Source organism: Pollicipes pollicipes, unplaced genomic scaffold, assembly GCF_011947565.3.
Source record: "Pollicipes pollicipes isolate AB1234 unplaced genomic scaffold, Ppol_2.1 Scaffold_4295;HRSCAF=5057_pilon_pilon_pilon, whole genome shotgun sequence".
NCBI lineage: Eukaryota > Metazoa > Arthropoda > Thecostraca > Pollicipedomorpha > Pollicipedidae > Pollicipes > Pollicipes pollicipes.
In genome coordinates, this window is record NW_023596461.1 from 3,827,023 (window position 1) to 3,855,016 (window position 27,994).

At 48.9% G+C, this 27,994-nt stretch overlaps 1 long non-coding RNA gene across 1 annotated transcript; it reads right to left on the bottom strand.

Moving 5' to 3' along the window:
* Positions 1-9,086: 9,086 nt before the first annotated feature.
* LOC119097615 (uncharacterized) lies at positions 9,087-13,000 on the bottom strand. Its single transcript, XR_005094167.1, has 3 exons — positions 12,829-13,000; positions 10,800-10,860; positions 9,087-10,506 (listed from the first exon to the last, which is right to left on the bottom strand). It is a non-coding gene; the product is annotated as an uncharacterized LOC119097615 (long non-coding RNA).
* Positions 13,001-27,994: the final 14,994 nt, after the last annotated feature.

Sequence of the window (27,994 nt, forward strand, 5' to 3'; positions counted from 1 at the left end):
CGTGAACAAGGATGCTGTCAAAGAGAACATGACGTACCGAACCAAGAGATACTAGACTATGTGGTGGGCGATTTCGCAGGAATTTGGTCCAAATTCGCAGGATTTGTGTGGAAACTTGACTTTAAGCCCCAGTGGGGAAAATTTTGGCTACGAGCCTCAGGAAATGGTACTCACAATCTCGGGTGGTTTCATTTTCATAGTGCGCCGGAAGATCTTCAAGGGGTCACAAATACCCCCCTACCTGTCGGCCACGGTCTTTTAAACCGTGGTATCCCGGAAGAACTACACCTTTTTAAAGACTGAATCCGAACCTTTTCAAACGGATGGATTTCTGGGCTCCGTGCTCACGCTATGCAGTTGCTTGATGTATGAGCATCACCACCACCGGTCGCGCAATTTCAGGTCAGTGTCAGAATTCGTGGCGCAAGTTTAACGTGCCGCAGTGCGAGGCACGGCCCGTCCTGCCATCTGACACCATCTGCCCTGTAGGGCGACTGCTGCCGCCAGTCGTAGACCATACCCGTCAAGGATAAATAGCGAGCGCCTAAAGCGACTCGAACCGAACCCGCCGCGGGTGGGTAGATCGGAAGGCAGGTGCTCTAACTAGCTGAGCTATCGGAACGGACTTCAAGTGTGTTTTGTTTTAACCTCCTTACGCTATAACACCTTACTCATGTAATCTGAAGAGATCTTATTCACTCATTTCTTCTCTTGTTTCAACCTCCTAACGCTCTTATTCCTGGTTACGTAGAACCTGCGTATCCGACCATACGTAGCCGCCCAAGGGCAGTGTCACCCGGGGAGCAAAGGGACAACTATTCCTTGTCATTTTCCAAGGAGCAAATACATCCACCCAGACCGCTCTTCGCAATGTCAGGCACAACGCGTGGGAACGCATTCTTGAAGCTGCCAAACCTGATGGTTTTCTCATGACCCTGTCCGTCAAGTCGGTTACAGCCGAACGCAGCTTCAGCACGCGACGGGGGCTAAAACTTACCCCGTTCAATGGTGACACAGAGCAGGATCAGCGCAGCGGCAGTGTGTCACGTGTTTCGCCATCGCGTGGATCCATTGGATCCAGCTCGTGCCGCAGTCGCGTTTGCCAGTCTAAACGGATCACGTCCGAGAACGTTGGGCTGCGTTTAGGGCCGTACTATGAACGCTCTTCGTGCGGACCTGGAAGTAGCATGGGACCTCTTTGATCCACAAGCATCGTGTTGTTTAGATGATGTTATCGCCATCCTGATGAATGGCCATATTTATTCTGTGATAATTTTAATCAGCTAACGAAATACTTTTGTAATCGGGCGTCCAAACTATATTTCAGCTGCAGGGTAAATGTGCATAAAATATCCCCCCGCAAATCTTCTGCACATGGACATACGAATGTTCATACAGTGATGCATTGTGCATGGTATAATGCATGGTATACACCCCCGCAAATCTTCTGCTCATGGACATACGAATGTTTACACACTTATGCATGATGTGGACAGCTGCTCCAGATTATAGTATGCAGCGTGCTGAGGAAAAACTATTAAGCTGCTGTAAAAAAATCGGCCGCCGCAGTTTTCCTCATACGATAACGGGCGTCGTGCCGCTTTGGGAGAAAAGGCGATGATAATCCTTCTTATCATTTCCTGCCAGTCAACGCTCACAGGAATTATGCTAAATTTTCAGACAGTTGTTAATCTCAGCCTGTGCCCTAAATCCACGCTTCCAGCGAGCCCGTTTTACGGTGGGGTGTGGCGCGAGCTACATGAGGGATTTCCATGTCAATGTTCATTCACGAGAACGCCAGTCGTTGAATGCATGCTGTCTCACCCATTTTGCATTCAACTGTCGTGATAATGGTTTTATGACCTCGTCCCCATCCTATCCAAAATTGGTGGTGCCGCCCCCTGCGTATGCATGCACATATGCTCATGTGTGTATGCCTCCTCATCCCCATGCATTTTGTTAAAGGATTTAATCCGATTTTTTTAAATAGATGGGTTTCTGGGCTCAGAGCTCACGCTAAGCAGTGCTCGCTTGTGTGAGCGTTGGCCCCTACTATCCTATCGCACAATTCCAGGTGATCGGCATAATTTGGCGGCGAAAGCTAACGAGCTGCAATGCTTGGCACGGTCCGTTCCGCCCTCTGACGTCACCTGACGTTTGGCGCAGCCGTTGCGACCGGCCGCAAGCCATATCTGTCAATGGCAAATAGCGAGCTCCTGAGGAGATTCGAACTCTCCTCGCCACGGACGGGTGGATCGGAAGACCAGCGGTCTGACTGAGCCGTCGGGACAGACTCACATGCCCATAACTATATGGATCGAACATGGTAGTTTCAGCCCTCTGCAATACGAACAGAATCATTGTAATGACGGTGGGGATATAGACTTGTTGGACCAGTACGCTGAAGTGCTTGCAGCTTGAAGGATTTTGAATAACTCCGTGCGGATCTGTAAATCGGTGCCTGCTTTCCCTGCCTGTCCCGTCCTTGGATTGGATATTTGTATCGAACCTTTGTCGCTGGATGCCCTCGAGACCTCTCGGGCCCGACCGACGACACGGCCCCGGCCCCGCCTGGTCGCCCGAGGCTGCCGGCGCGCCGCTCCAATGGCCGGCTGTCGGTCCACGGCGGTGCTGTTTGGCGGCGGCCGGTGGTGGAGTGGCATCCGAGCAAGGCAGGGAGGTCGGCTGCGGAGCCGGCGCGCTCCCCCGGGAGCCGTGCAGGCCTGCCGGCGGCTGTCCGCTGCCACTAACCGGCGCCGCTCGCGCGGTGGGTCGGTGCGCGGCGCCCGAGCGAAACACCGGCGTGTCCGCGTGTCCGTGAGCCCGCTCAGCACGCGGCCAGCGGCGGCTGAGGTGGCGGCAGCGGTCGGGCAGGCGGAGGCACGGCAAGGGGTCAGAAACGAGACGGGCTTGGTTTGTGTCAACATGGAGGCAAGTGAAGGAGAAGGAAACCCGGTAAAAGGCGGGGAATGACAGACACAGATAAGCATGGATGTCGGGAGGGAGTGAGGGCAGGTGAGTGTTGGGATAAACAGAGGGATGGGAGGGAGACATCTGTTTCTGTCACAAAGGGAGGGAGTAAGCGGAGGCCGGAGTGGAGATGTTTGGAGGTGGAGACAGGAAGCAAACGGGCAAGAGAGAGAGAGAGAGAGAGAGAAAGAGAGAGAGAGAGAGAGAGAGAGAGAGAGAGAGAGAGAGAGAGAGAGAGAGAGAGAGAGAGAGAGAGAGAGAGACCGAAGCACGGCCGGGGAAGGAGGGCGGCTAAAGCTGAGCACCTGTTCGGCAGGCAGGTGGTCATGCTGGCGTTTGGCCGGACGTTTGGCTGGAGAGGGTAGCCCCGCGAAGCTGATCCGCCGATCGAGCGCGGGCCGCTACCATCGCCGGCGGCCGGGAGCAGCCCCCCTCCCCTCCCCACCCCCACCTCTCCGGCCGACCACACCCCTGTGGAGAGAGCTCCTGACGTCCGGTGATTGCTATCCGGGTAATGGACGGCAGGGTGCATCCCGGCCCGCTCACACGCGGGCCGCACCGCCGCTCTGCCGGCGCGCCGGCGCACTGGCAGGCGTAGAGTACCGCCTAGAACCTCGGATGAAACGGGCACGTCTGTAGCAGCTTTGGGTATTTTTAGAGCTCGAAATTGCTCACGTTTTGCATATTGTTATTGTTTCTGTCACAATATGAATGTGAGGTGGTTGTTTGAGACCCCAGTCTGAATTACAACATCTGGGTTCAGGATATAAAGGAAGTCCAAAAACGTACCAGGCAAAAAACATCCAGAATTTTCAGGTAATTTTCAAATTCCTCTCAACATCAGGATGTACAACGAGGTTGTTTATGAGAGGCAACTTTCAATCGGCATTACGGCTCGTGTACTTCTTTTGACAAAAATGCAATTCATATATATATATATATATATATATATATACGGATAAAAGGAAACTCGTGAGCTCGTCATGCTTTGCAGCTCTTTTGATCCACAGCCGAATTTCATTTCGTCAGTATAAAAAGTTGTTTTGATACTTCCATTACGTAAGTGCAACCCTGATATGTGATTAGGCACAATACATCTCTTTCCACATCTCTCTGCCATTGTCACTTGGACAAATCTGCCAAATGAAGATTGATGACCATGGTGTCGCCTCGACCGCTGTCATTTCTCAAAGCAGGTGGGGCTTTTAACGGATCGGATCAATCAAATGGGATGGATGGGATATCCTGAACTTCATGTGATGGGGTTGTATTTGAAACGCTCTTGCAGCCAAACGTAAAGGCTGCTAACACGCGCACGGGCGGGGATCCATTTTTTCCCTGCCCCGAAAGGTTTGCAGACTAATTCCCGAATGAGTAGGCCTAGCCGCGCCAAACTTTGCAAGGCTGTAGACAATTGAACGGCGATGTTTTGGTATCAAAATTAGACTCGCCTTGTAAAGTCGCTGATTCATGGCAGGTCAAAGTACAGGCCATGGCTGTCAGCGAAGCCAATTCCCGGGGAATAGTCGGAAATCTCTTATAACGGTCGCTTTTGACGGCCAATTTTGAATTTCTATGTTACGGGGAAGTAGACAGGCATCTTGTTTGGACTTCAAGAAGGTCAGAAGAGGTCACTGACCTAAAATTATCCCGATTAACCTTCTGCTTTAGCAACGTATTTAACGCCTAGCGTAAGCCTTGACGGTGATCAAATGAAACGTCAAATCAGTCTCGAGGGTTTTTGGTCACATTGATCTTTCAAAGGCCAGATAAGATCACTAGCCTGGTACGAACACTAGTGACAGTGCGTTTAGAAGAGGTAAGCAGGCTAAAGCTGGCTGCATGGGGCGGTGTGAGGGCACTTCAGATGCCCATCCGGACTTTGACATTGCTTAACCCTTGTTTAATTTTAAAATCGTGATCTGGGGACTTCAAATGTTGTCAGACGTGAGGTCACGTATGGGCCTATCTCTTCTGGGAATTTGGTGTAGCTAGTTTAGACAAATTTTCAGATTTGGGGGCCAAATTGCCCCCTCCCCGAGCACGTCGCATTTAATCGGGATGCGTAATTATGCGCAATCGTTATGAGAGGTAAAAACCCATGACGATCTTTGGAAAAGAGAATGCTATATTACGTAGTGAGTATAACGTTGAGCGACTGGTAAAAACAGGAGGGAAGCATCTGGGAGGGGATAAGGAGATCCAAGCCTAGTTAGCCAACAGCGCGCTAAGATGAACGGACCGCCAATATAGTGGGAAAGGGGAACAAAGAAGAAAACAAAAGATACGTTCTGCGCATACACACACACACACACACACACACACACACACACACACACACACACACACACACACACACACACACACACACACACACACACACACACACACACACACACACACACACACACACACACACACACACACACACACACACACACACACACACACACACACACACACACACACACACACACACACACACACACACACACACACACACACACACACACACACACACACACACACACACACACACACACACACACACACCACACACACACACACACACACACACACACACACACACACACACACACACACACACACACACACACACACACACACACACACACACACACACACACACACACACACACACACACACACACACACACACACACACACACACCACACACACACACACACACACACACACACACACACACACACACACACACACACACACACACACACACACACACACACACACACACACACACACACCTATACGGGTTTGCCGGGCGAAGTCGGGACCCCATCGAAATGCGGCGAAGCGAGGACCGGTTTCGACGCCCCTTTACATTGGTCGCAGGACGATGGGAATAAGTTCATTGATACCCGGGAGACGAGTAGGTTGCGATGGCAAACATATTAAAGGGCTGCGCACGACGGAAACGAACCCGTGTAATGCAGTGAAGTAGGGACCGATTGGCATGACGTCACAATGACGTCACGGTTTACACAAACCGCAATGTAGGGACCGGCTCCTATTTTGCTTGGTGTATCCGACATCTTATAGTTTTTATCATTTAGCGGTGTGATATATATCGATGGCTTAACCTTGCACCCCGTGCCGCGCTGGGGTACTCAGCCAGTTACACCGTCGTCGCGATTCTCTCTGGGGGTTTCCGAATCTGAGTTATACATTCATAGCATTGAACCACCCAGCTTTTGTTATTAATCCAAACCAAAACTGACAAGCATTGGGAGAAGACAAACGAGGCCCTGGGAGCACTACTATGCTCTGCTTATCGTAAGAAAGAACGGAATTAAAGCTGGTCAATCAATTCGTCACGAGCATCACGCTGAATTTTTTTCAAACTCAAAATTGGTCGGAAGGCCTGCAGGACAGCACTGCGGATCTCTCGAAGCAATAGCAGTTTTGGATGTTTGCATTGCTTGCGGCAACTTCATGTTCATATGGTTGATCGATTTATATATATATATATATATATATTGGCACTGGGGTTATTTTCGTTGGCAATTATTTTTACGTTCTAAATTCATTGCCTACCTTTGAAGCAAGTTATGCTATGCTTTCATTCGGTAATTGCTCCAAACTGGTGCTGTTACATGAATAACATGGGAAAATCCCAAACACAGAAAATTAATTCGCTCAGTTTTATTGAAGGTATTCCACAAAACGCTGAGTATTCAGCTGCAGATATATGTACAATACATCCAGCTCAAACACCCCACACGTAACTACATGCCACATCCACGTAAACGCTACGAAGTCAGTTGAAAAGAACGAAACGGAAACACTTGTCATGATCGATGTGTCATACTGTTCTCATTCATCGTTGTCGCTGCCAGAGTCGGTGCCGGAGTCGCTGCTATCATCGGTTGTTACGACAACCGGTGGGAGATCTTCTAGCAGCCCGTCATTCGTCCAGTACTGCTGCTCCAGCCTTTTGACGTGCCCACAGCACTTACTCCAGTCCTCTGGAGAGACAGCTGCAACACCTGCCTCCACCAGCCGTTCCACCTCCTCCATCCGCCCCGTCAAGTTCCCCCGTCTTATCACGCGCTTCATCTGTGCCCACACTAACTCCATCGGGTTCAAGTCGCAGTGATACGGCGGCAGGCGAACGATCCGATGACCATGATCTCTAGCAAGGTTGTCCAGAAGATATTCCTTCTTCCGGTTCTGGGACTTGACTAGCTCCAGCAGCTCCACCTTCCGCATCTCTTCGTGGATGGTCACACCTGCCTGCTTCAACCACTCCTGGATTTCCGCTTTACGCCAGCTAGAAGTTGGCACTTTTGGGCACAAACGGGAGTGATATCAGGCATTATCTGTGATGATCACAGAGTGCTCGGGCACGTTCGGAAGCAGACACTCGGTGAACCACTTCTCGTAGCAGTTCTCGTAGCGTAGCAGTCGGCGTGCATCGACGTATGATAGCTGGCGTTCTTGCCATCGGTCCTGAGGTGGAGAAGTGCGCCCGGTATAAATCCTTCTGAAGAGCCGGCTTGGACGATGATAAAACGTGCTCCTTTTCCAATGGCGTTCTTCCGTCCGTTAATTTGATTGCCGTCCAGCCACGCAAGTCCTCCATATCGTACTGATTATACCATGTCTCGTCGGTGTAAATGATTTTGCTATCGGGAACTTCTCTACGCAGCCTCCTCATCTCCCGCAAGAACTGGCATCTCGTTGCTGCAATATGAGGTTTCTCGATCAGGATCTCGCACTTGTCGATCCTTCCGTACTTAAATCCGTTCGCGAGTAGGTGTTTTCTTGCGGTGGATCTAGACATGGTGACGCCGAGCTGTTCGTGAAGAGCATCCGTGATGGCGTCCAGAGTAACATGTTTTCCATCGATGTACATTTGCTGCACCATTCTCATCATCGCGCAAACATCGAACGGATCTAGATCCACCCTTGGTCTTGCTGCAGCTGGTCGGGATCGGCTTGGAGATTTCATTCTGGCACCATTCTGGGCTTCACGTTGTATGCGGTGGACTGTAGTCTTCCCAACGCCCGTTACAGCTGCAGTTCTTAATAATGGACTCTCCCGGACGGCGTCGTCGTCTTCCGCCTTCAACTTCATGTCCCAGTCTTCGACAAAATGTTGATACACATTATAAACAATTTCCCTGCTTTGAGCCCCAAGAATCCTTCCAGACGCTAGATTATATTTTTCATTCTTTGGTAAGTAAGTACTAAAACATATCAAAGATATAAAAAGACAATGAAATATACAAGTAAAACAATATAAAAACTTTTCACCGCGTGAAACATTACCGCAACACCAAAATGACGCCGGTCATGACACCGGTAATTTTTGGGCTACAGCACACTCGAATAATGACCCACGCGCAAAAAAACCGTGCAAAATCGTTGGCAGCACTTTAATTCCGTTCTTTATTGCGATAAACGGAGCACAATAATGTAGTATCGTACGCCGCGCCCAGGGTCATTTTTCTGTTGCAGTGTCCAGAAAAAATTACGCATTCAAAAATGTCAGACAGCGAAACATGTATTTTCCAGTATCGGTGAGCGCGTTAAACGACGCATACTTCACAATACGCTTGCTCCAGAGAAGATGAAGGTATACACGACATGGTCATGTTTACGATGGGTACAGACAACTATGGTATTCAAACAGACATTTTAAATGTCCGTACTACGACTATTTTAAAACCATGTTACATGCGCGGGGCGTTTGCTCTTTCACATCGCGTGCCGCAGAAGAATGCAATGAACTCTCTTCACTCTGTCATTCAACATTAAAGTTAAAGTTCTACTAACTTAAATGTATTTGGATATCTAGTTTTCAGTGAATATCCCTGAACACCAAAAATGAGCGCTGCTTCATTTATAGCCAGATGATTCAATATTATGTTTCACATTGCACGGTGCTGCAGAAGGCATTGAGAAAACAGCATAACCAACGCAAACTACCTCGCTTCGAAACTAGCGCAGTGCAAATTTAAATTGTTATTTGAATGTTATAGTTATATTGGCCCGTGCTGCGCTCACTTCCATTATTCACATTGAAGCACAAACCCGTGTGGCCCCAGGTATCGAGAAAAACGTGAGCATACTGGTAATATACTGGTATATTACGTAGCGGCTCTCGAGTTCACCAACACAAGACAGCTTATGTCAAGAACTTTTCCACATGCCACCAACGCTTAAGTTGGTCTAGTCTGATCTGAACAATGCAGCTGGTAAAACCTTGAGCACAGGTCAAAGAACGGCCTCAACGGGTGGCTGCCCTTGACTGTTTGCATATTACTGCAGCATGGTGAAACTAGTCTCACAGATTCAGGCTACGCCTATGTTTTACGACGAGGTTATATGTACAGTACTTCACGTCGGTCCAGGAGCGACGACACAAATCTGGCTCGGCGTGCAAAGCGGCGATGCAATCGGCCATACCGGGACAGGTCAAGTCGCTCATAGACCTGGACATCTGACTTTCAATTGCTTGCATTTCACGAACGGTCCATGAGATCTTTCGTATCTTTCTCTCGGGGACAGGAAGGCGGTTAGTGGAATGTCTAGTGGAAGGTGAGCCCTGATCATCACGTCCACCACTTTCAGGCATCACATCACATTCTGTCTTCTGCCGCTTACGTTTTCCTTTTTCCTCTTCACTTTCTTCCATTTGTCGTTTTGGTCCTTTCGCCTCATTGTCGTAGCTCTCACCTAGGTCTTCAACCACGCTCTTGTCTTCATCACTTGTGCAGGGGTCGAGTTTTTCCAACGCCTTACCAACGTATGCACTGCCAGGCTTCTTCATTGCCAGGAGCAGCTCGCTGACTTAAGCGCCATACACCGTCCGCTCGGGCAAGCGGTAATATTCCCGATGAGCCCTGGTGTCATGTCCCATGAACCTCGCGACAACGTCCAGTTCCGTTTCGCTCAAATGCAAAAGTTGTATCATTGTTGCGATATGCTTTCGCATAGATGTAGCTGTCACATTCACAACTTCTGCACGCTCAGCAAACTGAGAAATACACTTGCTCCCACTCAGTGGCCGGGCGTCCTTGGCTGCATCACCAGTGAAAACGTACGGACTGCTTTCATGAATGCCAGAAGCCTCTCTGGAGGCAACCAGAAGGTCAGGGACCTCGGTTATCCTGCCTTTCAGGAGCATTGGGACCTCTCTTCCTCGCTTTCTGCGTATCTTTACGTGACCTAGGGTTGTACATAGTTCGCGTTCGAGCACAGACAAATCATCAGTAATATCCTTATTAACTTCGTAGGTTTTCGCCCGATAATCATCCACCGTCAGTCGTTCTGTTTCACCAGACCTCCGCCGATTAAACAAGATCAGCGAAGTGAGCGCAGCTTGAGCCAGCTTGTCGCAGTTGACCAGACTGGTTGTTTCTTGCAAGCTATCCCTCACTTTCTCCATGGCACCGTCTATTTCCAGTTGCAGGCGCAGTGCATCGTCATTTTTTGGCAGTTTTTCAACCTTGTTCCACCGCCTCTCATGCAGGGTGCCAAGCGCGCGGCTGGAAACCATCACGTTCCAGTCAGATTTGTACAGTTCCACGAAAGTCGTACCTATACATCTTTTGAAATGTTCCTCCACTGGCAGCAAGGAACTGATTCAAGAACTAAGCTGGTTGAATCAATTTTTGACACTCATCTAAGCGAGGGGATATACTCCCAATTGGGTCTGAAACTGAGAGCTATGTAAGGGATAGCCTTCGCCTACTGTAATTGGTTATATAGCGACCTGAAGTGGCATGAAACAGTACAACCTTTGCAGGTCAAATATGTTTGTTGACCCCACTAGCCTTACCTGATAATTGCGTTTCCTCTTCTGTACACGAGTAAAAAAGAATTTCCTCCGTCGCATGGTTCTGGAACACAAAGAACACTGCAATTTCAAGGGACCCTCTGAGTTCCCACCAGACTTGTGCGGTGGCAAAAATCGGGATCTGGGATATGCAAGATGCTACTACAAACCAAAATTTCAAGACACAAGATGCACAGGATCTCATGCAAATACATTCACAGAATCCCAAGGCAATACACATCCTACAGATCCGAGATCCATTAGGATCCCACAGTTGCAGCATATTTAGCAGTGAAAATTGAACAAGCATTTCAGTCACTCCTATCTGGTTCCATATTCATATACAATTATCTTAATGGGTAATATGATATAGTTCCTTTCATTTCTGAAGAAGTGTTTTTAAAGCAATACCAGAACAACTAAAATGCAAAAACAAAATACCCCATTTCAGAGGTTTAAAAAAAGGAACACGACCTCGCAGAGACTGATTTTCACAATAAAATGTCAGACATGTGTGCACATGTTAGATAAATCTTGCTAACAAATCAGGCAACTTTGTTCCCTTAAAAGGAAATAGTTCACCCTAAGAAATATTCTTAACACATATCTTAACTTCACCAAAAAAGGTAATTTTTTGAAGGGAGCAAAATCTTTTGGTCCTCTTAGAGAGCAGAAAATGATCCAAGTTCCAACACTGTGGCTCATCCAATCAATGCTGAAAGTGGTGGAGAAGCATCAATTTGATTGGCTGATGAGCTAATAGGCTGTTATTCTGCCCAGGATTGGCTGATTATGTAGTGTCTGCTGATGGGCCTATAAGCACAATTTCCCTGCACTCTTTCATGTGAACTTCATTTCAAGTTCTCAAGTTCAAAGCTCTTTGGCTGGAAAGTGCTTTCAACTAGAGCAGCAGGGTGGGGGGCTAACACTGTCTACAAGGTGACTATCTCAGTTCTATTCCCCATGTTGAAGGTTAATTAATTTCTTCAAGCTTTCTTACTGGCTCAATAGGAATATGAAATCACACTGTATATGGACACTTTAACCTGTCACAGACTTGATGCTGCAATAGCAAGTAATGTCCACAATGATTGTTAGTGATTATGAATTACACAGACAAGGGGCCACAAAGGTGCAGCTAATTTTTGGTATTGACACAGACACTATTTAGTTGCTTTAATAATGGGAAACTGGTGCATGCAAGGGGGAGGAGGTGATTCCGTCAACCCCTGAAGTAATAAACATGAGTCTTTATTTAATAGCATGTGTATATTCAAAGACACAGCCATATTCCATTTAAAATACCCACTTGTGGACCCCAAGGGGGACAGTCTGTGCTTTAGAAAAATGACTGAAATTGGTGCAAAATTGGCACACGTTTATGAATAGGAGAAAATTTAAGAAATTTCAGTGTTTGCATTAGCGGCAAAAGTCCTGGAGAATACCCCACACCCTTCTCCATTTTCAAAGAAAAGTGGGTTTGACAATTACTTTGGGGCATTTTTAACCTAACCTCATCTAACAACTCAAACCAAACAACACACAATCTAACCAAACATGGCACAACATAGCACTGCTTTCTCATATCAAATGGGGTATGGGAAAATAACTTAATAATTGGTTTACAATCAAATTGATCATCATAGTAATGTTAACCATGACAGAATAACATGAGTAACATATTAAAGTTAAAGATAAATCAGAAAAAGGTACACATCTATACCAATACCATTTTAACTTGGCTAGAGAGGCATAATCACCAAAATCTGAGTTTCAAAAACCATGCAGTATTGATACACTGTCCCCCAGACTGCTGATAACCCATAAACAAACTTTTGGATCTGCCTGTGCATGGATTCAATGAGCTTACTATAATCTATGCCTATTGAATTGCAATGACGACAGAAGCTTGCGACTAATCGCTTCACAACCAAATTGCTGGCTTGCCACATAACCTACAAAAGAGCCACCTCTTCTATTATATAAACTGTGCGAGCCTCGTTTCTTACAACAAATATGAATTCATACTCACCTAGAGTTTGTCAACCGGTTCCTCACTCCACGGATCGCTATTTCTTAATCGCACTTCCTTCCCGTACCGGTCACGATAACGCGGAAGTCGGTTCGTGGGAATAGGGATGGCCTTGAACGAACGGCACCAGGCAAGGTAACTGATCTGGTACTTACATAATCTGTCTGATAGCAGCACCGGCCAGCGAATGGTTTTTTAACAACCAAGGAACAGAATATGACCTTCTAAATAAAGTTCCTTCGATCTTAATTTAAATTATTATGAAAAAATCGAAATATGCCATCTTTACAAATGATACTTACAACATAACCAAACATTGCTTTGTCCATCACATGATTACGGCTCCTGATTGGTTGATACTACTGCGTTCAGCCAATTAGCGCGCGCTACACAATGACGTCGCACATTTCCGCGGGAATCTTCCCGTAGCGGCCGGCGGATTTGTGTAAAGCGAGGGGTGGTCACGTGACCAGCGGATAAACACAAGTTGATTAAACCCCACTTCCTGGGGACCGGTCTGAGATTGATAGGAGCGTCGTCTGATGAGTTGAGAAGCATCACCCAATGGTCAACAAAGTGGGGACCGATTTTTCGGTCCCGACTTCGGAACGGTCCCCACTTGGCGTACGTTTAGCGGGCGTTTGTCCCGACTTCGCCGCAAAGACAAGTACACACACACACACACACACACACACACACACACACACACACACGTGTGTGTGTGTGTGTGTGTGTGTGTGTGTGTGTGTGTGTGTGTGTGTGTGTGTGTGTGTGTGTGTGTGTGTGTGTGTGTGTGTGTGTGAAGCGTATCTAAACATTTGCACCTAGATACTAAAACTTATCCCGAATACTCCTTGATCTTCTAAGGGTCGTTTTCTATTCCGCTTCTGTATTGACCACCCGTCATTAATTTCACTGTGTCCGTACACTTCCTTTTCGAGCCCTGGAACTGCCTCTGCCGATCTACGTTTGCTACATTTCAATAATTATGCATGTTGCAACTGTCTTATTCACCGCAAGCACCAGCTTTTCCCCTAAGTGCAAGGAAAAATTTACCATTCCGGACAGATCACCATCATTTTTCAAGATTTCGTTCGAACCTTTTGAATGGATGGATTTATGTTGTCGGAGCTCACGCTAAGCAGTGCTTGCTGTGCGAGCCTGACCCCTACTATCCCATTGCACAATTCATTGTCAACGGCAGAATTTGGTTGGCGAAAGCTTAACGTGCCGAAACGGTCGGCATTGTCCATCCTGCCCGCTGACGTTATCTGACCTTTATCGCGGCCGCTGCCACCAGCCGCAGGCCATACCTGTCAATGGCAAATACTCAGCGTCCGAAGCAACTCGAATTCACCCCGCCATTGGTGGGCGCATCGGGAGACGGGCGCTCTAACCAACTAAGCCATCGGAACGGATTGCGATGAGGGGATGATATGATGAATGCGGATTTTGAGAACAGCCCATCTAAGCATGATAGAAAATTTTACTGGATGTCCCTCCCATTCACCGGGGCCTGAAACCACTCCTGCGCGGTCCATGTTCCCAAAATTGCGATGCAAGACGTAGAAAACATACTTTTTAAACGTGCGAAATTTAAACGACCTCTTCACTGTAGTTTCAGAGGAATCAAGGAAAGACAACACAGTCGGGGGAGTAGCCCCCCCCCCCCCCCCAAACGTGGCCGGAATAGAGTTGATAAGACGGTTATCTTTGTAGCATCCTTATATTTGGCATATTTGACTATTATCTCTAATCTATATAACTAATTACACGCACATAGTTGTATAAATGTATCTATGAATTTATGTTTATATGTATATCAAACATATTTATTTTTAAGTTTTGTTGAGCATTATCTATTAAAGTTTGTTGCAATGGGCACCAGTGCAAGGCATTATCTAATCACCAGGGCGTTACCTAACATTTGAGTTGTTCAAGGCATAGCAACCACAACTGACTACAGCCTCTGAGCTATATGCATGTAAATTAGATCATTACAGCATTCACGTGTATGATGTATGAAGCATGAGAATGGCAACCATTCTTAACAGCCATTTGCAGCAGTGCATTTATGAGCCAAATCTCCGGTTGGGCTTTCCGATGGGCCAATCTCGCAGTGCCCATGCTCCATTCAGGTTCTGAGAACAGCCCAAGCATGCTTGACTGTACTTATCAATGGAAGACCAAGACTGGAGTCACGATTCTCATAACGTTTTGCTGTGGTATCTGACGCCTTTTTGTCCCATGGTCATGTGACATGTTTTTCTACCTGCGTGCGTGATGTGAGAAATGTCATCGACTCCCATCTGTGATGACTCGCCATGGCAGCAAGGTTTAGTACATGATGTCTGCTAAAGAAACCCAGGCTGGTGTTTAGGGTTCAGTTAGTCCTTACAGGCTCAAGGCCACGAGTGCATAAATTCAGGCTGGGAAAGTAGGTAGGGGAAGGGGGTATAATTTGAGACAGCTAAAACTACAGCTACGTACCATTTTGAAAGATGCTGCTGAGTTTGTAAAAAATTACCTTTGGTTTGAGACTGCGCCAGGTGTCCGTACACGGCCAACAGGCTGACGTGTCTGACTTAAAGCCAAAGAAATCAGGCGTGCGTAGGTTTTACATTTTTCACATTTAGGAGCTGGAACGCAAGGTTTTTGACAACCACCCATGTGAGAGCTAGCCCTGTTTTTTCCTCACCACCTCTCGCTCTACTATGCAGTAATGCTTGACGGTGTGGCGCGTGTTTATTAAGCGAATGCAACCAAGTTATTGGAGACTTCTACCGGAATTTCGGTAAGCCAGTGCCGTTCTGCCATGCCACATGCGTCATGCCACAGGCATGGCCATTCAAAGGCATGCACCAAATGCAAGCCACCAGAGTGCCCACTGAGTTGGTAGGGGTGTAGTTTTCCAAAACAAGTTGGGGGATGTAGGAGCAATGACTAAACCTACCATCACAATCGCCAAAAATGTGTTCTTCACAAATTTGGGGACTTTCCTATCAAAACAAGCGTGAGAGGGCTGGAGCTCCTCAACTAGATTGGAAACTGGACCCCCGTGGGTTAGTATCCGTTGCTTGACGTTTGTTGTTGCCATTTGGGCTTTACGACGCACTCAGCTGCTGAAGCTAAATGGCGTCGCCCGACTCTCACCCTGGCGAAAGGGCGGCCACGGCGGGGCTGCTTGACATGGAATTAGCGCGAACAATACAACTAGCATCAACGAAAATGAATAAAGCTGTGAAATATTTCAAAATAAAACGAAAACAAAAGCAATCGCAACGGGACCGTCAGAACATGCACGTCGCCAGCCTGGACTTTTTGTTGCAAGGCGACAGGATCCCGGTGAAAAGGAACTGGTTCAGCTTGAGCTTCCTCCTCATGATCCTCCAGATCATCCGAAAGGCATTCTGAGATGCTGTGAGGCCAGCATCATGTGGACCTTGGGATGTCACAGCCCTTAGCTCTCCGAATCCTTTCTTCGATGGCTGGAGTGTGGTAAGAGACCTGGCGAGTGCATCAAGGCCTTAGTTGAGAACCTGTTGAATGGCCTGTGGAAGGTCATCAGCTTGGGAACAGCTGTGGACTTCTTCAGGAAAGGCTGCCGTCTAGGCTTCTCACGACGGTTGGGCTCTCCAGTTCATCACACTAAGCATGATAGTACAGCCAAACTACCGTTTGGTGAGGGGGTTATGCATTGGAACCGCCGGTGTGGGCTGAGGCGAAATGGACTGACGTTTGGAGAACGCGAAATGCTAGATTTCCAGATGACGTGAAGCATTGAATACCCGATGTGCACACCACAGTACGCCTGGTTTGACGTTTGAAGAACATGAAATACGAAGTTTTCATACATGAGCTATTAAACATCTAGATAAGCCCACCACAGTACACCAAGCAGAAACTCTTCTCTTGACCTCGAAATCGGGCGTTCCGTGAGACAAGCCCTTCCCCTGATCTCGGAGCTCTTGCCTTGCTGTCCTTTGCTTCGAGTACCGTTTCAGCGCAGATCGATTTGGCTCATTATGCTGCCTGGTGCGGATTTCCACGGGGGGACTTTGATCGGTCGCCATTCATGCCGTCCAATCTCGATGCCAGCTCCGCGGGGACGGCCCGTTTGCGCCGCCCAGTGTAGCGTCACAGCCCCAATCAATGGGAAACGGGCCGTGGACGGCGGGCCGGCCGGCGCCGCCGTCCCGCCCGCCGCTGCAGAGCACGTGCAGTCCGTCGTAAAGGGAGCGGGGCGGGGCCACTCGCTCTCGTGCCGCTCATCTGGACAGGAGGCCGTGATCGGGTCCCTGCAGGAAGAGACGTTACGCACGTACGACTGATGATGTGATCCTGGTGCGAAGCCCCGGCCGCGCGAAACTCGGGCAGATCTGGCGAGAGAGCCGATTATTCAGGCAAGACGCAGCTCTTAGCTTATGCTGCAGATTGTTGCTTTGGGGTCTCCTCTTACTCTGGGAATTGTTCATGTGGGTGTTCCTCGATATGTACTCCAATGAAAGTTTAAAATGGATTTGTTTTGTTCTTCGGCAAAAGCCATTTCCAGCAGGATTAAAGCACTTACATCAGGGACTTAAATGAGCTTCACTCCCAAAATTGCACGTCGTCTTTCATAGCGCAGGCAGCAGTTCGGACACCAGCGCTCTTCTTGCAATGTTGATCAATTCGTAATTGAAGTCCGTGCCCGCTTACGCGGCTTAGCCGCATTCGCCATGAGGCTATGAGTGTCCGGATCACTGAGCGGGACGGGCGGCTGTGGGGAGGAGGTAGGATGCTCCCTCCGCCAAATCAGCATTTGGATTTTTGCGCAGCTAACTGCAAGGTTAATTTGAAGGAGCTACAACTTATGGCTTCACATGCAAAGGGCATGAAGCCTTGTGATGGTAAAAAATATCAGTCGTTTTTGTGTAGTTCCCGATCGGACCCTATAATAAGTTAGACTCCGGCCTGGCTATGCTGTGACGAACCGTATTCCCGGCAACTCTGTGCCATGATGTACCTCCAGCCTCGGCTTACCGTGACGCGTCCGGTCTCCAGTCTCAGTGCGCTGTGGCCCAGCGTGACCTGCTGTGACCCAGCGTGACCTGCTGTGACCCAGCGTGACCTGCTGTGGCCCAGCGTGACCTGCTGTGGCCCAGCGTGACCTGCTGTGACCCAGCGCCTCGGCGCTCCTTGACGTGACCTGCGGCGGCGTGTACCTCCAATCCTGGCGTGCTGTGACCCAGCGTGACCTGCTGTGACCCGCTGTGACCCACCGCGCCGTGACCTGTGGCGGCGTGACGGCAGGGCTGGCGTTGCCTGACGGGACCAGTGAATGGGCCGCTCTGACGCCCGAGCGATGAGCCATGTGGCGACTGCTGCTGCTGCTGCTGCTGCTGGTGGTGGTCGGGCCGCGACCGCACCACGCCCACCGGTCCGATGACCCCACCGCTGGTCCAGGTCAGTGATCACGTACCAGCTGTAGGTCAGGGAGCCCACTGACTGCAACCTGAGGGCGTCATCGTCGAGTGGAAGCGCCCTCGGTTCCCATGTGGGGTGCCCGGGTTCGAATGCCGGCAGAACCATGGTCCCTAAGCATTAATACCATTTCTGCGGTCGCTAGCGCTCTATGAAGGGCACGCGACGGCGTGCGCCGCCTTCTCTGTTTTAAAGAAGAGACAGCCCGGTGCTCAACCCTGCTAGGTGACCTTTCGCGCGGCACAGGTCGGTAACCTGAATACAGCTTAGTTCAGTCACTCCACTGCCCGTTGGCGTCAGTGATGACACGCCTGGTCCAGGTCAGCGGCCTACGCTCAGTCAGGTCAGCAACGTGTGCCAAGTCAGGTCAGCGACCTATGCCCAGTCAGGTCTACCATCATACACCAACTTCAGGCTAGTGATGCTCCATCCGGCCCGTGTCACTCAAGTCAAGTGAATTAATTAAGGTATCATCTCAACAAGTGGCTTAGTATTTGATCCCAGTCATGTCACATGGGATGTAAGTTAAATACAACGCCACACGAAATACTAAACACTGATGAGACAAGTTGTAAAAGCCAGCCTCATCAAAACAAAAGCGCACCGTGCGGACATTTTACGGGGGCTACTGGTGGTCGATGAGGTATACGTGATATTACGAGATTCGATGAGCGAGCGAGAGCAGTGAACGCGTGTCACTCCCTGCCATGGACCCCTTTTCTGATTCAAGTCAGTCACCCATTTGTCGAAATACCCTGCGGACTTTGTAACAAGAAATCTTAATTTCCTCACGTCGTATTTCTTTCTCCGTCTAGACATATATTTATGAAAGGTGCATCTGCTCATGACAGACGGGAGAAGAGTGTGCCGACCATCCGAACCAGGACTTTTTTTTACTCTGACGATATGTTTCCCAAGCGTCTTCAAGGTACTTCCAAATCCCGGACAGGTAGAATGCAAAACCGCTTTATAGACGCTGAGCGAGTCTCCGGACGGGCGAGTCGCTGAGCGAGTCACCAGGCGGGCGAGTCGCTGAACGAGTCACCGGGTGGGCGAGTCCATAAATAAGTCACCGGACAGACGAGTCGCTGAATGAGCAGCCGGGCGGGCCATTCGATGACGGACTCTCCGGCCAAGTGGGAGCATCGAGTTGGAATTCCCGGCAGGCGGGTGACCCTTATCCAATCCGGACCAATAGCAGACATATGAACTCTTCTCATGTGGTGACCCTCGACCAAGCCAAACAGAGACTCTCTTCCCGTGCAGTGGTTCTTAACACCCAATACTTAGAAGACAGACCATCCACCTCACTCAAAGACCACATGGACATGTATTTTGCGGAGGCATGCTTTTTGAGACCTTTGCAACTTAGGTAGTTCTGGTTTTCAATCGAGAACATGTCGTCGCTTCCAAAAGTTTCGACAGGGCTGGATAACAACCACCGAAGATGTTCTAAGATATATTTTAGGAGCCGGGCGATCTCTTGATCCTGATGGGGTCTTAAACTGAAGAAGTACTTTTGAAGAACATTCGGTACAGTTCACAGTCCTGCCCATCTTAATACCTAAAGCCCTCTAGCTTATGAGCCATATGCCCGTAAACATGCACAGGCTGTTTCTGGCAGACCATTTCGAGGCCATTCAGGCATGTGTCACGCCATAGCAACGCCATTTAAACCTCGCTCATACAATGGGCCGGCGTTTAATGCCAGGAAGAATATTAGTGCCGAACAATTCAGACCTGAGGTCCGTGAGCACTATCTCCAATAAAGATGTAAACTGGCTTTCAACCAGTATTGAACAAGCTCCGCTAGTTTCACTCACGGATCACGATTTGGGCTACTTAGGATAATAAGGCGAACACAATTGAACACAACATATTCCCGAACTAAGACATGTAATCGAATTGCTTAAGAAAAACCACACAACCGAGTATGTGAATACAGGTACACAGATAGAACTCACGGGAAAATATACAGGGACACCGCGAGAAAAAGTTCAAACACTAGTTCATAACGATGTTTGGTTTGGCGAACACTTGCACCACTGCCACTGCCATCTCTCGGCGAGTTTGAAGTACTACAAGTGAGAACACTCCCTGCAAATGGAAGGTTCCGCATTTAAAGATGCTGAAGCAAGCATAAGATAAAATAAGCTCGCTTGTTACTATTGGCCCCTATCTTGGCAGTGGTCCATGGTTCCCGTTGGGGATGCCCCCCGACGGAACACCATAGTGAAATAATCGCTAACTAAACCAAACGGACACGCCTTTCCCGCAGTGGTCTATAGAGGCCCGACACTCGGGCACCTCTCATTTAAGTTAAACCAACTCTGTCTCCCCCTCAGGGGGCTATGCTAGCTTCTGCAGTTGGACGCCACGCAACCTAGTCGAACTGATTTCTTCAGACATTCTCCCTGTAGTGGTCTATTATGAATATTCAGAACACTTCACTGCGATGTCAAAAGTAACAAATCTGAAGCATTCACCGCTAAGCTGGTTATTTATCGAGCAGAACTATGGATTACTGCCCGACTTTCAGATGAACCACCTTTCGAGCAGTTTGCCCGCCTGTTATAAGTTCTCGCTCGAGAGCTGGACGTGCTGTAGAAATTCTAACGCACCCTTGAATCGTACTCAGCCCGGCCTGAACCGGCTGTTACCACACCGTCATGGGGGCGTAACGGCCGAATGATTCTAGCGCGGGACTTCCACGTCGGAGGCCAGGTTCGAATCCCAGTTGCGCCATGCCCCCGAGCGCTAATACGGCTATTGCGGTCACTGGCATTCCATAGAAGGGTCGGAACGACGCGCGGCGCGTCCCGTTAAAAAAAAAAAATGCACCAGCATGCACTGCGGCGGATGGCTGTATTTGCAATTCGTTTATAAGAGCTGTTCTGGGACAGGGTAGATTCCCAGGTGCTCTGATGTTGAGCCAGGTGCGCTGCTCCAGGGACGAACCAATGGCTGATAGCTGGCCGCCGCCGCACGGAGGCTGTCCCTGACCCAGCTGCTGCGCGCTGCCACCGACCACTGCTACTGTATTATGCCCACCCATTCGGCATGTGAAATGCACGAGCCAAGTCGTAAAATCCCGAATCATGCCGAGCTGGTGGCGGCGGTGGTGCGGCAGTCGACTCGGCTTTTGGTATTGATTTGACCGATTTGTCGCCGGTGTCAACCGTGGTCTGGCCGGTCCGGCCGTATATCACCCAGCCAACGGGCGCCGCGCCGCTCTGCGATCGCAGCCGCCGCCGTTTGCTGCCGAAGGCGTGGGAGCAGCTCGGCTCTGATGGAGCAATGATTCGAATTGTTTTCCTCTCTATGTCTAGCTCCGAAAGCTTCCGGCAGCTTCCAGATCCGAACCCACAGCCTTGCCCATTGAGACTGACGTTTTAAACCTCCTTCAAGGTGCTGCCAAAGTCTATAGCTCTCCACCGAGGTTTATGGGCGAAGATGATTGTTCTTTTCGGGGTTCTTATCAGTGGAGCGTCAGTCTGTAAATCTCGATATCGCGGTTCGAATCGCAAAGCTGCCAGAAAGAACCTTTCCGTAGGTTCATACACATTTTTTTGTTTTTTTTCATTTTCAAAACATTCTGCGGTTTTCTTCGTGACCAGCCAACACCGCCTGACGGCCGCAGCCGGTGCCGAAACGTACTGCCCACCATAACGTCACCAACGCCGATCTATAGTGCACACAGTAGGGTCATCGGCGAAGGTAATAGTCCGAAAAGGGCGATAAATATCCCAGCCGTGCCGACGCCTCGTGCCCGCCACTCTGCAGAGCTTCGCTGCGCTTGGTTGCCTCCGCTCTGAAGGCTCCACTCTGCGCCGAGTCCGCACTCTCCTCGCTCCGCTCCGCGTTGATTGTGCTCACGCCCGACTACACTTCATTGTTTTGTTTCGACCCCACTCTGTACTGTGTCGGCCCTCCCCGGACCTGACGCTCCGAAACCGGTGTTCGGTCGGCTTGGTTCTCCTTCATCTCGGCTTGCTCGCAATGGATGTTTGGAATGTCTTTGATGATGAGAGATATTGGTGGCAATAAGCGTTATTGATGAAACATAAACATGAGACGTAAACAAAGCTGAAAATACAGACATTCATATATCGCCTTTAGTATATTTAAACACCCTCCGCAAAAGTTCTGCCGAGATGAAGTACATTGATTTCCCATGAAAATATACATTCATATACATCATGTTTATAGTGCCTTTGCATCACCCGGTATAGAACATCTTCCAGCGATATCATTTATGCCAGCGAATCATCCTAGATTAGCCGTTGTGAAGCGTGACTCTGGGTCCCCAGATCCCGAAATCGATTCCAAGTTCATGATTATTCGGGACGTCAATTCAAGTGACTCGATTCGTTTACAGATAAGCAGACTGAGATCCGATCTCACCGGTCTTAACCTTTACCCCCCCCCCCCCCCCGTACCTCGTACCGAGTTCTTCCACAACCAACTTTGCAACCATGTGCATGATGTTTAAATCTAGCATGATTCATGGTGATGCCATTCTCTGAAAATCAATTAGGCCAATCCGTCCAGTGTCAAGCTAGGTCAAGTGCTCCAAATGAAGGTCTATTTGCGGCCAAATCGTTGGACATTCATTGTTTGAGATATCTCCGGCGATGTTATCGGACATTGGATGCAGTGCAATAGGCTGTACCCGCGTCGTTTGTTCTGCTACCGCACCGTGGTGAATCTCTGAGGTCATGGGAAAAAGCGGATTATTAAAACCAAAGGCGCAGGGCAGGCGAGTCTGATGTCAATTAATCGGAAATTAAGTCGCTTCAGTAGGCTGGCCGGCCAGTGACACTTTTGAAACACTGGCCCCCACACCGACCATTGCAGCAGCAGATCATACCGCGCTAAAGTTTCAGCAACAAGTAGCATGGCTTTTTAAAGTTGTACTATAATGCTCTCATGACACTTAAAGACATACCGTTGAATCAGGCGGAGTAATTTTGAAAAATTGCGATGTCACAGCTCTTTCATCTCGCAATTGGATTGACATAGGAAATGTACAAATCTCAAAGAACGAAAGCGGGTCGGAAATGCACTGCGTTTATGTGAAGTATGGTCTAACTGCGGTTTGTCGGGCCACGAACACTTCATGGATGCGTAACCCCATTTACAGCGGTAAATACCAACACAGCATATTAGCGTGCTTCTCATCACCGTCATCACTGTCACCAAAAAAAGGTTAATATTTTCAAATTCAATCATCTTACTGATGACTTTTGGCAGTTCTTGGTAGGTCCAAGGCCGGTCGATATCATAGCTCACATCAGAAATAGGTACAAACGCTTGCACGCCTTTTTAACGACGGGATTGAAAGCTTAAACTAGTGCATGAAAAAAGCTGTGGCGTTGTATGGACGATTGGTGCTTGCACTATTTTTTAGCTGCGTTTGACATTATTTGCACGACATCCAAGTCGATCCAACCTGATTTTACTCGCTGAAATACCAGATCGAAATCGGAATGACGTTGCGGCGATTTGCCCAACGCATGAGTGTCAAAAGGCGGAGGAGTGTAGCAGGGTATCTGTAAGCCAATGCTCGTGCAGTGACGCGAGTGCATCTCCCGCAACTGTGACGGAAGTCGTGCAGTGTCTGTTGCTTCCCCCCCCCCCCCCACCCCCCCATCTCCTACTGCCTGTGTTTTTGTTGCATGTTTTTATCATTTTTTGATAATTTACCATCCAGTTACAATAATCATATGCTAGCAATTAGTGTCATATAGAACATAAAATCTGCTTGCCACAGTTACAGACAATCCACCACCAATCGAGAAATTTCATGAGGTCTTAAGCACTGACGCTATAATAAGGTGATGCAGTGTTTGTGCATGATGTCCGTCGCCGACAGGCTGGTGGCGCTGTTGGTAATGGGGTATTTGGATGCCGTGTGGCTGTCATAGGCTGCCGGCTGTCTCACACTTCCAAGCTAGGCCATTCCACGGAAAATCGACCGGAGGATAACGCGGCATTCCCTTAAAATGAGACGAAAACACGTTTATGAGGGAGCCATACGGCCAAAACACGATTCTGCAAGTTTTAGAGTCGTACGGCGCACCGATAAGGAACTGGGAGCAGATGGAAGCACGCGGTGACGTCACGAGTCCTGCTTTGAAACGGCTCTAGAAAAAAACAGCCCGCGGAGTCTTATGCATAGGAAAAGTGCATCAAAAATACAAATACATATATTGATCTGCAACATGGGTAAATATAACATCTAATGTAGGTAAGGATCATTTAGTGGTCTGGATTAAGCTTTGACCTGATTTTCTGAAAGATATGATGCCTTCGATTTTCTTTAAAACAATGCACAGAACAAGTAACTGGCGTTCAGGCTTAAACACATGACGGGATTTCTTCTAGATCGGTCTCAAATGGAATTTGAGCATTGACGGGTCACGCGCGGCGGCCCGCTGTGAGCCGACCGACCGGCATCGGGTGACCGGGCGCGATCGGCTCACTGTGTCAGGAACCGTGGCGGTGAGCTGGGAACCATCCACTTCGACGTCAAAGCCAAGACAATCTTCCAGAGTGCGTATGAATTACCCGCACGTGCCTGCCGTCCTTCACGAGTCGCGCACATGGCAACGTCTTGCGCTCCGAGTCCTGACAGCCCATCGATAACCATTGTGTTAAGTTGATGTGTAGCCTGAAGTTGCATTATTTAGTCCATTCTAGATTTGACCCATTTGCTTCTCAATGTTGGGGGCTGGAACGGGGGCGTAGTTTCACAAAATGTTTGAGGGGATTTTGAATAGGAAGGAATGACCTGGCGTAACACTGAAATATGCCAACAAAAGTTGTGCCGACTTTCATCTCAAAGCGCGGAGAGCTGGAGCCCCAATTTAGGGAAGGGGTTAGCCCACCCCCCCCCTCCACCCAATGGTATAGGTAACTGCACCCCTGGGCTGGACCCCATGTTGGGGAGTAGGGTGTTAGAGCGTTCAACTGAATAGGAAACTACATTCCTGCTCAAAGTGCACATATACGAAAAGAAATTATTGACGAGAAACGCGTTGAAACAGATAGTAAAATGTTTATAACGTAAAACTATAGTTGAAGCAAGTGCTTCAACTAACTAATCAAAAGAATGGGCCACATCGGGAGCACTTGGTTAGGTGCATGATCCCTGTCTCTCCCAAAACATGTGTTTCCCGCAATCCAGCTTGCTGGCAGATATTACGAGGTCTTTTAGCGGGTAGATGACCTTCGTTATTCAGCTTGGGTCAAGGACCGCACATGAAGCATTTCCGGGTATGATTGGATGAGGCATCTTTTGATAGTCTGGAGCTATTTACAGCCTTACATGCATGAAAAGGCCCTAATGAAACTTACCCATAGCACTTCAGCCTAAACATGGGGATAATGACGTTGACGGACTGGTCTCGACCCTTCATACTCAAGCGATTCGAGCCAAAAATTCAACGATTTCCGTTAAAAGTGGCACGAGAGTCAGTTTTGCCGCCATGATCACATTATACAGTGATGCCTGTCTGTTTCTTTTCAGTGAATGGCCTCTCGTGCATCTTCTGTGAAAACGTTCAGAGCAATTTCATCTGCAACAGGTTCGCCATTGACACTCCGTGTCCCGCTGGTGAGTGGCCTCGTCAAACGTGCGTGAACCGAAACAGCCGTCTTGAAGATCATTAGATGCAGCTCCCAACCTTGCCATGCTTAAGACTACCCCGTATAGTTTCTGAGCTACACGCCCGCGAAGATGTGTGGGCTATTTCAAGGTCATCTAGGCCTTCACGAAGCGATGATAACGTCATTCAGGTCCTGCCATTTCCTTTTCCCATGCGACGGTCAAGGCCAGAAGGGTCGGGTTGTTGAGTTGGTTCATATCTGGTGTTTCGGGCGCACCATTTCCGGATGTCACAGACGCCATTTAGTTCTGAATCCTTGTTTGTGCAAGGTACGATGACGTCATTTAAGAAAGACGTAGTCAACAGCGTGTTTGCGATAAGACAAATTGTGTTGTCTAGAGCAGTCCTTTTCACTTAACACCATACCAATCTTTGTAAATGAGCCTGTTTCATCATACCTGATTCTTATTTTAATATCTTCACATATGGAGCATGCACTCTAGTTGTCACCGTTTTAGCAGCAAGAAATCTGGTCATGCAGCGTAATGAAATCCCGTGCCACACCAATCTTCGACAGGAAGATATCGTGCTGACACAGTCAAGGCTTTGGACAGATCCAGCGCGGAGTGCATATCACCGGACCAGCGTCTATGTGCCAGTGGTGGGCGCTCCCTATATAAGGTTATACTATTGCTGAAAGCTTCACATCTTCGCATTCCTTTCGTTATGTTTCCGTATCAGTATTACGTTTTTCCTTCTCCTTTCCTATTGTATCTTCGTATTACTTTCCGTTGGCATTACTTAAGTTTATTTTTCTTTTCCATTTTTACTTTTTACTTTCGTCATGCTGTCGGCGTTTGAATTACTTTTGGGATAATTTATGAGGAGAAAGTAGAACCTTGTTCTTATTGTAAGTGGTATGTTTACTAAATATATATTAGATTTCGCACTATCTTAAAGAAGTTGATAACCACTTCACTCCATGCAATGGTAAAATGTCACCTCCAGTGCATAGAGCGTTAACCTCGCTGTAAGAAAGAGCCGCGGAGCGCCTCTACCTTCATACGGTCTCGGTAGAAACGGGGGACAAAAGACGGAACCGACGCCAGTGCTTTTAACTCCTTCCATCCGATTTCCCTTGCATCGTCTTTTTCTCTTTCTGGCGTCGCAGCTATTGGTTCTCTGTCGCCGACGGGATTTTCCTTCATACAACTGGCCTCTGATCACGAGAACGACAGCTGCACCTGCGTGCCGCCCGGCTGCCCTATTATCCCGAATTCTGCCGCCGGCCCAGCGAAGGATCAGCCGCATGGCGTATGGTCGCACGTGACTGGGCCCGCAGGCTCGGCCGTTTCTCAGCCCGTTCTCGTCTCGCAGTGTAATCAGCCATGTCTGCGTCCTCGCGCCCACTCGCGCTGATGGGTTTCCTGGCGCCCAGCGCGGCTCGCGCGGCGCTTCCCAGAGGGGCTGCAGCGGCGCGTCCGCTTCACCACAGTGGCCCGCTCCGGCGAGCGGCTCGGTTGGCCGCGCCCCGTTAGTGATGCCGAACTGGTCGCGCTTCGCTAATGACGTCATAACGGCCGAGCCCTGCTAATGACATCACTCTAGCCGGGCTCCACTAACGACGTCAGATGAGTTGTGCTGCACCGTTCACGTCAAGACAGCCGCGCTCGGCTAATGACATCAGACCGGCCGTGCTTTAATAATGACGACAAATCAGCTGTGTCCGGCCCATGACGTCAGACCGACGGTACTTTGCTGATAGTGTGTCGTCTGCCGTGCTTTATTAATGGTGTCCGACCTGCCATGTTCTGCTAATGTGCTCAGATCAGCTGTGCTCTGCTGATGACGTCAGACTGGCAGTACCCCGCTCATGACGTCAGACCGACCGTACTCTGTTCATACGTCAGACGGGCGGTTCTTCGCTTATGATGTCAGACCGGCCGTACTCCACTCATGACGCCATACCTACTGCAATCCGCTTATGACATCAGACCTACCGCACTCCGTGATGACGTCAGACCGACCATATCCAGCTCATGACGTCAGACCAGCTGTGCTTTCTGATGGTGTTTGGCTAGCCGTGCTATCGT